The sequence below is a fragment of the Carlito syrichta genome, unplaced genomic scaffold (assembly GCF_000164805.1).
Source record: "Carlito syrichta isolate Samal-C Ts95f unplaced genomic scaffold, Tarsius_syrichta-2.0.1 Scaffold150529, whole genome shotgun sequence".
In the NCBI taxonomy this organism is placed as follows: Eukaryota; Metazoa; Chordata; class Mammalia; order Primates; family Tarsiidae; genus Carlito; species Carlito syrichta.
Window position 1 is genome coordinate 18425 of NW_007094625.1, and position 18032 is coordinate 36456.

The 18032-nt window shown below is 49.6% G+C and overlaps 1 pseudogene; it reads right to left on the reverse strand.

Annotated features, from left to right (window-relative positions):
* Positions 1 to 1232: 1232 nt before the first annotated feature.
* Positions 1233 to 15160, reverse strand: LOC103251957 (annotated as a pseudogene).
* Positions 15161 to 18032: the final 2872 nt, after the last annotated feature.

Sequence of the window (18032 nt, forward strand, 5' to 3'; positions counted from 1 at the left end):
AGGGGGGCATCCGTGGGAGAGACCTCAGTTCTCTTACAGTGTGAGAGGCGCTCTCAGTGGTTCCTTGGGTCATGGCCATCATCATCACAAGTTGCAGTAGGAAGAACGCAGCACGCGCTCCCCCGGGGGGGAGAGGCCTGGCTGGCTGTTCAGGGTTGAGAGTCTTGCCTTTGCAGATAAAGCTAGAGCCATGAGACATGAACATTATGGATGTGGCTCCGCCATGCCACAGGCTCAGCTGGCACGACAGGTCTGTTTCCTTAGAAACACACAGAGCCTGAGACACAAACTCAGGTTTCAGTGATTTCTGGAGTGAGCGTCCTCAGAGGAAGACGACACCTTGGAGTGAGGCAGGAGCCAGTGAGGGTGCTGGGCCACCAGTCATTTCAGCCTGATCCCAACCAAGGCACTTGGAGCACAGAGGGACCACAGAGAGATGTATCTCCAGGATTGACACTGGCTGTGGGCAGCTCTGGGGGATGGGGCACAACCTCCCAATCAAAGGCATGACTGGGACGGAGGCCAGCAGTGAACTGTGAGCAGCTGAGAGTTCTGGCCACAGGGAGACCTGGGGGTGACAGCAGCAATATCAGCTGCAGCTGCTCTGTAGACTGAATGCGTGTGTCCTCCCAAATTCCTATGTTGAAATCCTAACCCTAAGGGATGGTACTTGGAGGTGAGGCCTTTGAAAGGCTCCACCCTCATGACTGGGATGAGGGTCCTTACGAAAGAGACTCTGGATAGCACCTCATCCCACCACATGAGGACACAGAGAGAAGATGGGTGTCCGTGAACCAGGAGGTTGGCCCTCACCAGACAGCGAATCTGCTGGCATCTGATCTCAGATTTCTCAGCCTCCAGAACCATGAGCAACATACCTCTGTTGTTGCAAGCCACCCAGTCCGTGGCCTTGTTATGGCAGCCCAAGCAGACTAAGACAGTCAGTGTCCACTTCATGGCCTTGAAATCAGTCTTTTGGCTGGGTCCATGGACCCACTGGCTCTGTTCCCACTCTCTGGGGCCTCAGAACACCCACATGACAGTCCCTGATATCTGAAGACAAGGTACTTAGATTCTGCCGGGGGTCTCTGAGTGTCCCACGTGGCCAGGAGGCCAGTCTCAGCGGGTGGACACTTCCAGACAACTTGTGGGCTCCCGGCACAGCCCTAGAGGTTGTTGGATGGCCCCAAACTCTTGTCATCGAGGGTTGTCTGTGGGGATCCCAAGGATGCTGTCTTCTCAAATGTGAAATCCTGAGTCAATGCTAAACTGTCTCAGCCATCACCGGGTTCCCAGCAAATCTACACATGAAAGGAAAACAGTAGCCACATGAAATATTGACACTTCACACTGTGCTGCTGCTCCTGATATGTAGCAGGTTGTTTTTGCTTGTTTGGGGTTTTGTTTCTTATTTTTCTAACATGGATTACAAAATGACCTCCAGTGAGGAAACTGCTCATGGAGAAACTGCATACCCCTCCAGGCTGTCATCTTGAAGAAAGGGTAACCATGATTGGAGAAGGAGTGGCCCAGAGAGCCTCACAGATGTGGAGGCCCCTCTGTCTAGGTCCTGGGCCTGGCTGGGAGCAGGCACCTACCCCTCCTCACGGGCTGTGACAGCTGCAACCCCCACCCCATACCAACTGCTTTCCACCATGCAAGTGTTCTTTTTCCAGATGTAAAGTTGGTACGTTATCATCATCACTTTTTTTTTCCAAGTAAAACAGGGAAACCTGGTTTAAAGGGTCCCCTGTCTGGGATGCTTCCCACACTCAGGTTTGAAGTCCCCTCCCTGGGCTCCCTCACCTCCACCCCCCTGGGAAGCCTTATCTCTGAGGGGACAGTGATCAGGTCTCACTGCCGTCACTGCTGATGCACCCTCTCATGTGGGGGCACACTCTACCCACACCCCTTTTTATCATCACAAGAAATTCTTGGGTCTGCATCACTACTAATCCTTTAGAGAGCAAGTCTGAGGTCAGGGTGGCCCCATCACCCACACAAAGACCCATATTGACAGCTAAGTGGCAGGCAGGGCTTACACCAGAGCCTGTCTCCTGTGAGGGGCTCTGTCCTGGCTTTGCCACCACCAAGTGCCAGTTCAGGGGGTCCGACCTTGGTTTGCCAAGTACTAGAAGACACAGCCTTGTTTTCGACTTTTCAGCAGTTTTATTATAAAGAAATCTGAGAGGAGCACTGGGCACCAAGAGAGACACTTGCCGGGGTCAGGAAACAGCCGCAAACAACATCAAGAACCAACACCCAAACCAAACCCCAAGACCACACACACGTTAAGGTAAGCTGCAGCTTTGTTCTCAGGCTTCTTCATCAATAGACAGATGTCACCATGGGCAATCTTAAATAGATGGATATATGGTTTACAGAAAAGGGCAATCCTCCGAGGTGGCCACACACTGTCCAGTTGTGGCTGTGTGCGTGATGAAGTGGCTTGGCGGCTGCTTTTGTGCTTGTCTCCCTTAAGGTAAAACTTAAAAAAACATGTGCTAGGGGTCATATAAAATCCTTTTTACCTTAAAAGAAGCTACTTTTGTCCCCCCATAAAATAATCTTACAGATATCTTCAGCACAGTTCTAGAACACTTGGTCAACTACTTGCCCGGAGCCAACAGTTCATAGGTCATATACTTTTGTTCACACCGGAAAACCGATGTGCACATCTACAGCAGGGCCGGTGCCCTGGCCCAGGCATCTGAGGTGGGTGTCTGTTGGTAAGCTACCCTTATGGGAGCTGAGACTGGGGCCAGATGTCCAGACACAGGGTACTGTGCGCAGAGCAGGGAACAGGTTCCACAATCACCCTGGAGCAAGCAAGTCAGCAGGCAGAAGGTTCCTGCAGGTTCTTTGGGTTGGTGATGGGGAGTGAGCTGCCCCTGTAGAGTCTGGAGGGAGGTCCAGGAAAAGACTCAGCCCCAGGACATGGGTGTGTCACTGCTCTCTGGGATCAGCCACCCTGCCTATGGCCAAAGCCTCTTTTCTGCTGTCAGCCCTTCAAGTGAGCCTCAGGGAGGGGAGGGGAAGCCTGCTTAGGTGAGGTAGAACGATTTATCCCTGGGAAGCAGGCTGTGAGAGAGAGAAGGGGCTGTCAGAGCTGCTGGTAGCCCCTGTACCCAGCCTAGGGAGCACTGGGACCCCTAAACTCTGACCCTCCACCCTCACCCTGGGTTTAGCTGCTCCTCTACGGTGAACAGGGGACTCATGGTGGGCCTCCCAGACGGTCCACCAAGCAGAACCAAGACCCTCCCAGAATCCCAGCAGGGGACCACCTTTTCCTCAGCTTTAGGGGAAGGACAGCAATGTGTCTGTCCTTTATCAAAGCCCAAGCCAATATTGCCATTGCTTTTATGTTAGCTTTTAATTACAGGGTTTTTATTTGTATATCTCAAACTGAATTAAAGAAGGACAGGCACTTAAGAAAAAGAGAGAGAGATGGGATCTCACTATGTTGCCCAGGTTGGTCTTGAACTCCTGGGTTCAAGCAATCCTCCCACCTCAGCCTATTGAATAGCTGGGACTGCAGGCATGGGCCACTGTGACTGGTCCCTTTTTCGTCTTTAAAATAGGGCACTGCTGTGGTCTTGTCTCCACACTGGGTGCCAAGGGACGGCCTCAGGAAGCCTGTACATTCTGTGATGTCCGCTAAGGGCCTCCTCCTTCTCCAGTACTTTGACTTTTGAGAAAGAAAACCAGGGTGAGGGGAAAGAGCTGTGGCCAGAGGGTGTGCACCTGCTTGGGGTGCAGGGAAGGGAATTCCTGCAGAGCGGAGTCCGCCCACACTCCTGGAGTCTCTCCCCGGGAGTGTCAGACATGGGGCATGTGCCCGAGGGCGCTGGTGAGCTTGGAATAGGAGAAGCATGTGCTGGGAGCCTGACACTAGGGTGGGGGCAGCAGCCAGCATGAGTGCTGTGCCTCCCGGGGCATGAAGCTGCTGTGAGGACAGCTGCTGGGCGCTGCATCCCCAGGGGCGACTCTTGCCGGGGAAGAGGAACCTGCCGGTGGGTTAAGGGCAAGGGCGTCCCCTTCACTCTAGTCTTCCTCTCCCGCTGGCTGAAAGGAGAGGCCCCTCTTCCTTGGAGTTGGTGAGGCACGGCTCCAGGAAGACTTTCTGGAGGAAGGCGGCGAGCACGGATTTGAAAGGCTAAAAGTGCAGGACAGGAACAGAGGCCCAAGGCAGGAAGACCAGGGAGAAGCCCATGATGCTGGAGTCTGGGTGTCTGAGGGAACTGGGATGTGGGGCAGGAGGTGTGATTTCTTGGGCAAGACCGCTGGTCCCTTCTCTGAGGGTGCCTCGCCCAGGTCTCCTGTCCTGTGTTCTCAGCTGCCCTCTTATGCAGAGAACTGCCCATGGCTGAGTGCAGCTGCCCCGCACTGGTGGCTACCCTCCCCCAGGCACAGCCCTCCCTCAGGGGCAGCCCACAGCCAATGACCAGTGGATGCAAGGGCTAAAAAAGCCAGTTCCAGCTGGGTGCCATGGCTCACACCCGTGATCCCAGCAATTTGGGAGGCAGAGGCAAGAGAATTACCTGAGCTCAGGGGTTCGAGACCAGCCCGGGCAGCTTGGCAAGACCTTGTCTCTTTAATAAATTAAAGAATTAGGCAGGCATCGTGGCATGTGCCTATGGTTCCAGGTACTTGGAAGGCTGAGCCAGAAGAATCACCTGAACCCCGCAAGCCAAGGCTGTGGTAGCCATGAGCGTGACACTGCACTCCAGCCAAGGCAACAGAGTGAGACTCCAAATCACGAAAAAAAAAATCCATTCTCTGACCTCTGGCAGCACCCACTCTGCAGCTGCACATGCTCCGTGGGATCAGGGAGAAGCCGATCTCCAGCTGAGGCCACGTCCTCGGTTGCTCTCTCCTCCACCCCGTCCTGCCCTCCTCGTCCTCTTCTCCCACAAACCCTCCCTCAACACATCTTCAAAGGCACAAGCCCCTGCCATCTCACGCTCTACCACTAGGGAACCTGGCCTGAGACATAGGACCCATCTGTCCATGTCTCATGGACTTACTTGTGAAAAAAATCGGATGAAGGAGAAAAAGCAAGACTAAGGATCGGCTTCAGTCTCCAAAGTGGGCCTCAGCATCAGGCCTGCAGCATCCTGGGTCTGGCTCTGCTGTGTGTCATCTCCTGACTCTAAGCATCCCCTGGGCCTGGCTGACAGCAACTGCAGGGCCTTGCTCTGGTCTACATTTCCCTGGCTCTTCTCTTGTCCCCTGGCTTTCCCCATCCCATTCTCCCTGCGTGGCCAGGATAAAGGCAGGACAACAATAGGACACAGGAGGCTGACCTGAGGTTGATCCTGCTCTCCCCACGGTGGTAACTGCTGTCCAGTCTTCGATGCTCACAGAGTTGGATGAGCCAGGTGAGCGGCACCCCAAGCTGCTGGGGAACTCAGAGATGTGCAGGAAGTCCTAAGGAGGGGAAGGAGGAGACGTGAGCCAGGGACAGACAGAGGGGTGGACGGTCTCAGGCAGCCCCAGGAGGGAGCAGGGACTCCATGGGCCCACGGGTGTCCACACGGAAGAGACACACAGACTCTCTTCGCTGTCCACACGCTCCTTCTTTTCCCAGCAGAGCCTCTTTCAAACTATTCTACCCTTGTCTTAGCTGAATCAGAAGGTGAATAACTTTGTCATCAAGGCCTTTCCCTTTCTGGCCCTTAGTCTCCCAGTCTTCAAAATGGAGTGATTGGGCTGAACGACCTTGCAAGTGAACCTTGCAATAATCTCTGTGGAATAATCAGTAGGGGTCGGGCCTCAAAAGTTTTGAGGAGAGCTGCTCTGGCAGAAGGCGCAGTGGCCTCAGCCCTTTGTGCCAGGGAGCTAAAGTGGAAAGGGAGGCAAGATGGAGGGCTTGCGATAGCCCAAGAATCTGCCTGGCGACTTGTCAACTGCTCGCTGCAGCCAGTACGTTCCAGGCAAGTTATAGTAGACCCACGTCACAGATGTGGGAACTGGGCTAAGAGAGGTCAGGTGCCAAGGCTGAGGTTTCGTCACTGGTGAGAGGCAGGTCCAGAGTGTGAAGTCCCAAGCTGTTCCTCCTCCCGACATGGGTCACCAAAGGACTTGTTCCTACACTGTCCTGCTTACCTGGGGCCCTGGAGGCGAGGGGCTGATTGCCAGTAGCACCTGGAGTGCCATAGGGGTGGGCAGGACAGGGGACCTGGGGACATGCTGGTGGGGGACTGAGGAGGGCACCCTAGGTATGGGGGCGGGGGCAGTGGCAGCTGCTGGTGCAGTGTGGAACTGAGCAGAAAGGAGGGTGGCAGCGGTGAGGACATGCTGAGGCCTGGGAGCAGTGACTTGGAGCCCAATGTCTGGGTGATACTGGCAGGAGAAGCCCTACTGTGGAAGGCCTGCAGGTCCAACAGTGTCAGGAAGGAGGCCAGGCCCGGCATGGCATACATGGGTTGCTTGGATGGGAACATCTTGGCTGGCGGGTTCGCCTGTGTGCTCTTGGTCTCCTCTTGGTCTGGGAAGCTGTGGAAGGAGACAGAAACCAGTCACCGGAGAAAAGGGATACATCTGAACTTGGGCTGTGGACCTACCAACATGTCCCCTGGTGGGCTCTCTGGGCCCTGAGAAAGAGCTTTGGATAACACATGGCCCTTAGTACACTTGGCTCTGAACATCCAACCACCCCTGCTATTATTCCTGAGGGGCTCCTCTGTTCAAGGAAATCCACACTGCTCAGCTTGGCCAGCGAGATAGCCCTGTCCTGCCAAGCCATCCTCCATGAAACCGCCTCCTGGACTCTGTGCCTTGGCACGGGATGGTCCCTGACTCTGAGCACCCTCCTACTTGGCTTCTTGTGGCCCAAGGCAGAGGCCACCTCCTCTGAAACAACAGCCTCCAGGACAACACCGACCTCCACGGGGCCACACATCCACAGCCACACACAGACTCCGGTGTTGCTGGTTGACAGGGGAGAATGCCAATGTGGTAGTGACATGCTATATTTTGGGGTGGCATGTTCTGAACCCCACCAGTGGTCAGAACTAAAGGCCAAATTTGAAAACTGGCGCCAGGCTCAGTGGCTCAGCCTGTAATCCCGTGCCTTTGGGAGGCTAAGGTGAGCAGATTGCCTGAGCCTGTGGGTTCGAGACCCGCCTGGGCAGCAAGACCTCATCTCTACAATAAATTAAAAAATCAGCTGGGCGTGGTAGCGCGCGCCTGTAATTCCGGCTACTTGCAAGGCTGAGGTGGAAGGATCACCGGAGCCCAGCAGGTCGAGGCTGCGGTGGCCGGGAGCGGCCACTGCACTCCAGTCTGGGTGACAGAGTAAGACTCCGACTCAAAAAAAAAAAAAGAAAACTGGCAACACTGTGTGTGAATACAAGTGCAGCCACTTTAATAAACTGGATAATTTCAGACAAGTTGCTTAACTCTGCTGGGTGTGGGGTTTTTGTTGGAAGAATTCAATGAAATGAGATGCATGTAACTTACCCTGGCATACTGTAGGTGCACAGTAGATGTGACCACATAGGCCTGACCCACCCTTTCCAAGTCCTGTGGTGCTGGCGATTCCCATGGACCCCCGTTCTTGCTTCATTCCTCAGTGGCCCTGCTCTTGGCAGGGCTGTACCTTGGAGACGAGGCTTGCCCTGTAGGCTACCAGAGCCTTCAGATATTCCTTCTTCACTGCTACAGTCTTCCTCTTATAGGCCTGAAAGACGCAACACATGAGCAACACTGGGGAGAATGTGACAGAGACGACACGGGGCGGGGTCTGGGGTAGGAAGGCACGGATTTGAGGGCCATGCATGGATAAGAATGTTGGGTCAGTCACCCACTGGCCCCTTTCTGGGAACACTGCACAGGGATTATGGAGACCAGGCTATGCCCCAATTCCTCAGCCAAGTTGCTGTGTGGCCTTGGCCGGGGTGCTTCACCTCTGGGTCTCCAGATCTCATCAGAGCAACTGACACAGCAAGACAAGGCCCTCGAAGCCTCCATCTGTTCTAGCACACTGCAGATTCCTTAATGCCTAATCAACTTTGCATCCTAGAATGAACACTACTGGTTTGAGATATTCAATTTGCTAAGCTTTTTATTTGGCATTTTAAAGCTAGGTTCTTATGTTATTGTAGGAATGGCCCCTGTTTGTTCACACTTCCCTGAGTCTGTGCCTTTTGGTAGAATCCTCCCCAGTAACTTGGGGCTTGGCTTTGTCTGACTTGCTTTGGCCAACAGGACAAGGACAAATGTGATTCAAGTGGAGACTGTAAAAGTGCTCATGCATTGGGAGGCTTGCCATCTCCCTGCTCTTAGAACTCTGAGTTGCTGTGTGAACAAGCCCAAGCTAGCCCAATGGATGATGAGAGGCACATGACCAAGTCTGGCCCCACTGCTCCAGCTGACAGCCATCCAGCTCCCAGAATCAGAGTTGGCTAATTTACTGCAGCCAATTGCAGACACATGGGTAAGGCCAGCCAATTGCAGCAGGAGAACCATCCAGCTCAGGCCAGCACAACTCATGCACCCTCAGAATCATGACTTGAATAAATGGTTGTTTTTTGAAGTCATTGAGTTCTGGTATTGTTTGTTACACATTCAAAACTAACTGATACAGCTAGCAACATCATATTTTAGTGTCAGGATCACATTGTGTTTAAAGACTTGTGAAGGTTTTCTTCTTTTTTCTAAGTTCTGGAATTCTAAGCTCTGCTCATTGATATTTGAAAGGACTTTCCTATCCATCAGCTAGGCTTGGAACTTCTGAGAAGAAGCAGAGTTTTTTGTTTGTTTCCTATAATTTTGTCAATACTACCTCCCTTGGTTACTAGTGTATTAATTATTAGTAGAATAGGAATATAAATAAAATTTTTCAATGTGATTTTAAAAAATGCAACTAACAAGCAGCCTTATACTTAATAGTGAAACATGAGAGGTAATACAAAGAAAGTAAGAATGAGGCAGGTTAACCAGAGCAGTTTAGATATAGGTAAGTTTCTTGCAGGCAGGTCTACATTAAAATAGGGTAAGTGTTCAGGCATCTTTCTTATCGGTACATGACGTTCACCCAACTGATCAGGCACACCAGACCTGACCACCTCGTGGACTGGAATGTGGATCTACCAGTGCAATAAAATACAGAAATCATAGGGAGTTACCTGAAACACAGACATGATGTTCTTAAAAAACTCAAATCTAGTTAACCAATAACTTTCATTATTTAAAAGGTCCTTGTGGCTTTAGAAGGTAATCAAAACTCATGACCAGATAGCGGCAGCCCTCTGCTCTAAGCTCATGGTTTGCTTAATAATCGTTGAAAAGTATATGAAGTTTCTTGTCAAAATCAAGCACATGCCCTCTCTCTTAAGGGCCCCATGTTTTTCCCTGAGCGTGGCTTTTTCTTTGTAATAAATTCTGTCTTAAACTATACCTTGGACTTACTCTGAAATTCCTTTCTGTGGTGTTCTTAAGGAACCCATGGAGCAACACCCCACTTGGCATCAATAAGACCACTATCCTCACCATTATTTGACATCTTTTTCTAGAAGTCCTAGTCAATGTTACTGGGAAAAGAAAACAAAATTAGAAATATGATAATAGAAAATGATAGAAAATATATGGAGGTTAAATTATCATCATCATTTGCAAAAGAAATATAGATATATGGGGTGAGTATATATATAATTATATATAATAGTATATATTTTATATATTTATATTATACATAATATACAATATATATATTAAAAATATATCTTTTTAACCCAGGATTTAATTTTTAAATGAACAGAAATGAAAAAATAGTTTAGCCGGGTGAATTCTTAACAATCTGTTAGGAAAATATCGGGGGGGAAATGCCATTTTAATGCATTGAGTAAAAGGAGAGATACACCAATTGTTGGGTGGAAACAAATATACACCAAGTTCTTTGATTTAAAAAATACACTGGAAAGGTCACTAAAAATTAATAAAACACTCAAAAATGGAACCAATGCAGATGACTCTCAGTCACCTATGCCTGTCCCTGGACTGTGTTGGATGGGGTCAGGTGGATCATCTGGTGGAAGAAACATGTAGGGACAGAACACCTGAGATCACTGTCCCTCCAGACTGTGTATAAAAGGGAAAGGAAATTCCTCCACCCCACCCCCCAGAATAAACCTGGACATCTTCTCGGAAGGGGAATGGATGCTAGCGAGACAAACACGTGAAAACGGCAAACATTCCTACAGCAGGAGCTGGTGGTGTACAGCTGGCTGCCACACCCCCGGCCCTAACCCCTGCCCTACAAACATGCCCACTGCCTGGCCCCAGCAGCAGTACCCTCTCTGGTAGCAGGTGCCTGGGATGCAGCAAGCCAGAAGTCCTGGAGTACTAATGTCCCCTGAAGCAATCAATCAATGACTGACAGAAGTCAATGTCCACCTGGCACCCTTGCACCCCAGATGGGATGCGCGCAAGGCACGGCACGTTCGTCACGGGCTCCTGAAGCTCCCCGGCAGCACAGTGCTCCTGTTGCCCACTGTCGAAACTTCTTTGACAAGGCACCCCTGATGGCTGCCTACCCTTCCCTGCCTCACTTCTCCACTCCCCAACCAGCAGATTTGAGGACGATCTCACAAAGAAACTACTGGCACTCTAATGTACTCCAAAATGATTTAAAATTTTAGGATATGATAAAGGAGGTGTTTCAAAAGCCCACCTCTCTGGCCCAAGCCTGCTGCTCTCCTGTGTCTCCAGCTCAGTGAATGACACCTCCGCTGACAGAACAAAAGCCAGATCTGAGAAGTAGCCTTGCAGGACACATTCTGGGTCTCCACCCCACCCACGTGGCCCAGGCCACCCTCCTCTCCCCGCTGGGTGACTGTGGACCTGCCACAGCCTCTCCCCGGCTTGAGCAGCCAGGCTGGTCTCTCCCTTGCATGGAACACTTCAGTTGTTTCCTCCACTCTCAGAATGAGAACCAGCTCCTGCCAAGGCCTGTGCCGCTCCGCCTGGCCTGGTCCCTTCCCTCCTCTCCAGCTCCAGCTCCATCTCACTGCCTCCTCTCCGGCCATCCTGGTCTCCTTTTGGTCCCCTGTACCTGTCAGCCTCCTTCTTAACCTGCCTCCCTGCCTGAAACGCTCCCCTTCCCCAAGGGAGTTCATCTTCAGGTCTCACCTGGAGAACTGACCCCCAAGAGTATGTCTGCTCCCCCTTTGTTTTACTTCTATGTACTATGTGTCTTCCTGGTACCTGGTACAATCACAATTGCCATTCTACATTTATTTCTCTGCTTATTTGGATAATATCTTTTATGCCCACAGCGCAGTTGAGCCTCCTGATTCTACAGACCTGAGTTCAAATCCTGCCTCTACCCTGATTCATGATGGTGACTCAGGCAAGTCACTTAGTCTCTTGGTGTCTCCACCTCCTCCAATATCAAAATAGGAAAGCAGTGGCTACTCCGCAGAGTGTTGTAAGGAAGGATACAGCGAAATAATGGCGAGAGAGCCCAGCACTGAGGTCAGCTCGGACACAAGCTCAGAGAATGGTGGGGAGGCAGCCAGCATCCCTACCTTACAGATAAGAAAACCAAGGCCCAGAGAGGTCAGGTGGTCAGCCTGAGATCACGCAGCAGATAACAGCATTTTCCTATGAGCTAGTTTTGTTCTTTATCTCCCTGAGGCCTTTAGAGGGGGCCACAGGCACACAGTCAGTGGGACAGGGAGCTCTGGCCTGGGCTCCAGTTTTGGTTCTTTTTTTGAGTTGGAGTCTCACTCTGTCACCCAGGCTGGAGTGCAGTGGCATACTCATGGCCACCCCAGCATTGACCTGCTGGGCTCCAGCAGTCCTTCCCCTTCAACCTTCCAAGTAGTTGGAACTATCAGGTCTGGCTAACTTTTTCCCCTCATCCCCATCCCCTCCCAACCCCCTGGCTAATTTTTAATTTACTTTATTTTTCTAATTTATTTATTGTAGAGATGAGGTCTTACCAAGTTGCCCAGTCTGGTCTCGAACCCCTGGTCTCAGGCAACCCACTCTCCTCGACCTCCCAAAATGCTGGGATTATAGGCTGAGCTACTGAGCCTGGCCCAGACGATTGGGGTTGGAGCGACAAGACGGATGGGGAAGCAGGAGTCCAGAATGGTCAAGTCACCAGAAAACATAGCTGGTCCACAGTAGAACTGGAAGAAACCTAGCTTCCCAGTTTATCGCTGGACAAACTGGGCCCAGAAGAGACGCTGCAAGAGTCTCTCATCCCAGAGGCTGGGCCTGGCTCCAGACCGTCAGAGTCTGCCCTTGGTGCCCGGACCACAAAGCCTAGGGTGGCCCAGGAAGGGGTGGAGGCTCACCTGCTTCTGCTCCTCTCCCAAGTTGCCCCACACGGAGGCCACAATTTTGGACACATCCCCAAAGGTGGCGTGGGGGTTCTGTCCCTCGACGGCAGCCTAACTGTCTCTGAAGAAGAGTGCACAGGCAGACAGGGGCTTCTGCAGCTCGTTGGGGTCCTTCTTTGTCTTCTTCCTTGGGTTCTTGGCCTTTTCCCCTGGGTCAGCTGAGGGTCTCTTTTCTCCTGATACCTGTGGGAGAAAGAAGTCAGAAAACCAAGAAGCCCAGAGTCCTCCTGCCAAAGGGGATCCTCACAGCCTTGGGCCGAGTTGGGCTTTCCTCATCAGCACTGGGTGCCTATCCACCTCCTCACCCACTGGCAGTGATGAGGGGCTGCCTCTGCGGCTGGCAACAGCGCGCGCACGCGCGCGCATACACACACACACACACACACACACACGATCTGTTTAACTCAATAAAGAGAACCAGCGTGACTGTGAAGTTGATTCAAAGAAATGCAGGAGGGAGAGAAGTCTTTACAGCACTGAAAGAATGCCAGAATTAGATCATCAGCTTACATGTACCACTGGCTGGTGCCCCACAGAGCAATAGAACAGTTATCTTTGGGACTCTTAATCTTTTCTACTGGACAGAAATCACTTGCATCTCTGGGGGCAAATTAATTTGCCTTATTATCAGACAAAGATCATTTACATCTCTACCATTCCCCTCCCAAGGTAAAATCTACTTTTACAGAGTGGTAAAATCAATAATGAAGAGTGAGTGCAGCAAAGGTGCATTTTCCTAGAGTCAGGTGGTTCTTGAGGAAGCCTGTAAGACAATGCTTTGGTACAACATTGAAAGGGCAGTCATGGGGGCCTATTTCTGAGTTTTGGATGTGTCTCCCTTGTGATCACAAAACAACCCCCAATTGCGACTTTGGGCAGGTGGCTTGGTCCGCTGGACCCCTGTGAGGTGACTGGAGGGCATGAGGCTTACGTGACCATCACTGGGTCAGCCCTGGAGCCAGTGGCTTACCCTGAGCAGACTCCAGGACCACATTTAGGGCTTCCAGGATGGGATGAGGGTTGGTACGTCCACCACAGATCTGAGGGTCTCTGTTAGGACCCTCAGTTCACTCAGGGACCAGGGACCTTGGTCAAAAGTCCTGGATTCTGTAGCGAAAACTGTGGCTCTACATGCTAAGGTGAAGGTGACACTATGAACTGAAGAAGGAACCAGAGGCCAGTGGACACAATCCGCCCTCTGTGCCTGGGGGAATGGAAAAGGGCAGGGTCTGTGGCGACACCAGCTCAGTTCCTGAGACTCTGCAGCCAGCCTCTCCAAGCCTGTCAGCACCTCGTGAGTCCCAAGAAAGATAAGGGATAAAGAGGCATCACGGCCTCAGTGAGGACCTGAACAGACGTGGCAGTGCAGGGAGTGAGGACACATATGCCAGACCATGCCTGCAGCCATGGGGGTTTGAATCCTAATTCTGTCTCTTACCAGCTGTGTGACACGGGGGAAGTTATTCAACCTCTCTGTGCCTCAATTTCCCCATCTTCCAAACAGAAAATAGCGGTACCTGCCACACAGAATTGTTATGAGGATTACATGGACAAACACTTGTTATGCGCTCAGAACAGTGTACAGCCCATATGAAGTGTTTCAGAAGTGTTTGTTAAAAACTGTTCCTGCCTTACCTAGGATAGAAGCCAAGTTATTCTGAGGATGAAGCTGGACCAGGATTAAAAATAGCCAAACCTCATGCCCAGTCCAGAAGGTCAGAGTCTCATGGCCCAGGGGCCATGGTTACCACCTCAGGCTTCTGTGGGCCACAACATGGAAGAGCACTGGGCTGATGGAGCCAGGGTTGAGCCTTAACTGCCACAAGCTCACTAGGAGATTCTGGGCAGACCCTTTCATTCCTGGCCTCTCTGGGCCTGTTTTCTTCTTCAGTGAAACAACATGCTCTCCTGTAGAGAGGTGGGTTTGGGGGCAGTGCCGAGGAGGAACCATAGCCTGGGCAAGTGGAGGGCTCTCATTCATGACGTGTTCTTGAAGAGCTGAAATCCTCTGGACTCCGGGGATGTTGGGGGGAGGCACATCCCCAGTTGGGGTGGTCCTTTTTAGTGCCTCACCCCCAAGGTCAGTGTTAAATTCCCAGGGCCCAGAGGTGCCCTGTGCTGAACCACACATTTTTGTTGAAACATTTTCTCCTCCAAGGCCACATTGGCCTTAAGACGTGACCCTGATGGCCTTGCTAAAGCCTTTTGTATTGCTGAAATGACCCACTGGCCACTCAGGAAAGAGACTGCCATGTTTCCACAGCCTCTCCTCGGATGTCCCCTTAGCATATGTTGGAATTGTCCCCCTGTATGCATGAGGCTGTGGGAGCGCAGAGGACAAAGCTGGTCAAGGTCACCCAGTACATCTGGCAGCCAAAGCCCAATGTCCCAAGGTCCAGAGGTGCTGTCCCTACTGATCAGGTAAGTGATTCATCTGCTGATGTTCATTTTCCCTGGATTCCAGCGAAGGACACAGCTACTCTTCTAGACTTTTCTAGAGGGAGGTGATGCCCATTTCTCCCCGGGACCCATTCCCTGAGGACGGTGGGCTTCTTAAGGCTCTGCCCCTCCTCTCATGTACCTTGAAATGGGCTTCTGACTCCTCCTCCTGAGTTAACTGGAGGACAAAGGGTTGGTTGACTTTTGTGGGGGTGACAAGGAGCTGTGGATGATGCCTCTCCAGATGCCCACCTGAGAGATGAGCTGGGACTGGCTGAGGGCGCTCAGGTGGCTGGCCAGCATCGCTGGGAGACCCAGCAGGGGCCAGGCTGGCCTGAGTCATATGTAGCTACCTCTGAGTGGACCATCCCCGGAATCTGAGAGGAAGACAGGGTGTCTGGGTTAGGATCTGTCCTGCCACACAGCACATCTGTGTTAGGGGGCATGCAGAGGAGAAGTTGGGGGGCCAGGCTCCTCCTCTGATAGGTGAATCTCAAGGTGGAGTTCCTTTCTACTCTGACCCAGCATGATTGGTACACTTGGGGGAATGCTTGCCATGCTGATGACATTCACCCTGGACACACTGCTAGTACTTCAGGCCTTGCAGTAGTTCAGCCCAGCTGTGCTTGGATCATTCTATGGCATTGAGCCTTCCCCTGGAACATGGTACGTCTCTGCACTGATTCACAAGACAGCATAACAGCACAGAGCACAGAAGCTGGAAGCCAACTCTGTTTGAATCCTGGTCCTGCCACTTACCAGCTGGGTGACTTGAGCCAAGTTACTTAAAGTCTCAGTGCCTCAGTTTCCTTATCAGTAAATGTGCTTATAACCAAATCTACCTTCTAAATTTGGTAAAGATCAAATATATTTGGTATGTAGTGAGTTCTATAGCAAATAAATGTTTGTTAATTACACTGAGTAAATAAATTCTTTGATAAAATTTAGCACTTTTCTTTCTACAGGTCAGTAATTTTTTTATTAACTCTATTCTCCATGATATTTTCTAACTAACTATTTTTGGAATATACAAGGCTGCTGATTATACATATAAGCATGCTCATGCTAAACACGTATTTTGACCTAAATAGAATATATATCCACACTCTGTTCAGGAAAACATAATATTCAGGCTGTATCTTCTAAGTATTTTTATTTCCTCTGCATCTGTGATTATTTCCCCTTTCTACCATCAGAGCTATGCATTTTCCTCTCACTTTGTTTGGCAAGCAAATGGGCTTTCAATTTCATGTGGGTTTTTTTCCTCCTCAAAAGAATCAAATCTTAAAAATTTCACTTTCACTTCTGTTTTATAATTCTTTACTACCTCATTTCATCTTTAGTAATCTCTTTCTCTGCATGTTAAAGATTTATAATTGTTGCATCCCCCTCAATTTTGAGTTGTATTTTATTTTTTAAATTGACACATGACAAATTGTATATATTACAGTGTACAATGTGATGCTTTGAGGTATGTATATACTGTGGAATGATTAGATCAAGCTAATTAGCATACCCATGCTCTCACATATCATTTTTGTGATGAGAACATTTAAACTCAACCCTCTCAGCAATTTTCAAGGGTACTATACATTATTATTCATTATAATTACTTTGCTGTACAACAGAACTCCAAGACGTAGTCCTTCTGCCTAAAACATAAACATTACAACAACAATTGCAAAATACTTTGAAATGGATGAATAAGTGTCCTTTCAACAGACTGCTGGGCTCTGTCCATTGGGCCTCTGGTGTTACCTGATTCTGCAGGAGTGTGTGCCTTCATCTCTAATGAGGCTATTTTACAACTTTGGAAGCTGTAAAAACATAATATTAATGCAGCTGTTTTCTTATCATTATAAAATTTGAATTGTGGTAAAGTATACAAAACATAAAATTACCATCTTAACCATTTTAAGCACAATTCAGTGGCATTAAATACATGCACACTGTTGTGTTACCAGCACCACCATCCCTCCACAGAACCATTTTTATCTTGCAAAACTGACACTTGTACTTATTAAACACAAATTCTCTATTCTTCTCTCCCCCTAGCCCCTGGGAAACATTCTTCTACTTTCTACCTCTATAAATTTGACTGCTCTAGGTACCTCAGACCAGTAGAATACGACAATATTTGTCTTTTTGTGACTGGCTTATTTCACCTAGCATGATGTCCTCAAGGTTCCTCCGTGTTGCAGCATGAATTAGAATTTTCTTCCCCTCCTAAGTCTGAGCAATATGCCATTGTGTGTGTGTGTGTGTGTGTGTGTGTGTGTGTAGACACACACACACACATATATATATATATATGACATGTGTCTATCCATTCATCTGCTGATGGACACTTGGGTTGCTTCTACCTTTGGGGTAGTAGGAATAAGTCTGCTAGGAACATGGGTGTACAAATATCTCTTGGAGATCCTGCTTTTGACTCTTTCGAGTATACACACAGAATTGGAATGGCTGTATCGCATGGTAATTCTATTTTTAATTTTTGAGATGCTACCATACTGTTTTCCATGGTGGCTATACCAATTTATATCCCCACCAACCGTTCAGAAGGGCTCCAGTTCCAATTTCTACCCACACAATTGCTTCTCTCTCTCTCTCTCTCTCTCTCTCTCTCTCATGGAAGCCATCCTAATAGGTGTGAGGTGGAATGAAAAACAAACTTCTTTTGTCTAGTAGAGATACAATTGACCCCGCCCTATAGAGAAGAAGGTTCCAAACATTAGGTACTATTTCTCTGTGGATATTAACCGGTTTTGCATTTATTGGAAACTGACTTCAGCATTCCCAGTTGCCTACAGTTGTGTCCATTCTTCAGATTCTCCTTTGAACCTGCAATATCTTACTGGCTTCTTCATTAGTGATGAGTTAAGTAAATGTCTGACATGTTTTCATTTTGCATTTGTCTGAGAATTATGTTACCTTTTGAAAATTATTCATTACAGCCAAGATGATCATGATAGCATTTTTAACAATTCCAGGATGCTGGAAAGAATCTAAAGGTGTGCCAGTTGACAAATGGCAAGAATCTGTGGTGTGCTCACATAGCAGATTAGGTACGGTGTCAACGTGAGCCACCTAGGGCTACATCTGCCAATGTGGGTGAACTCAATGTCAGGAACAAGTGAAAAGACTTAGGAGGATGCACACAGTACAAGACCTTAATGTACATGTTTACAACAGAAAGTAATGCCTTAAGGCTATATTAAAATGTAGCAAAAACATGAA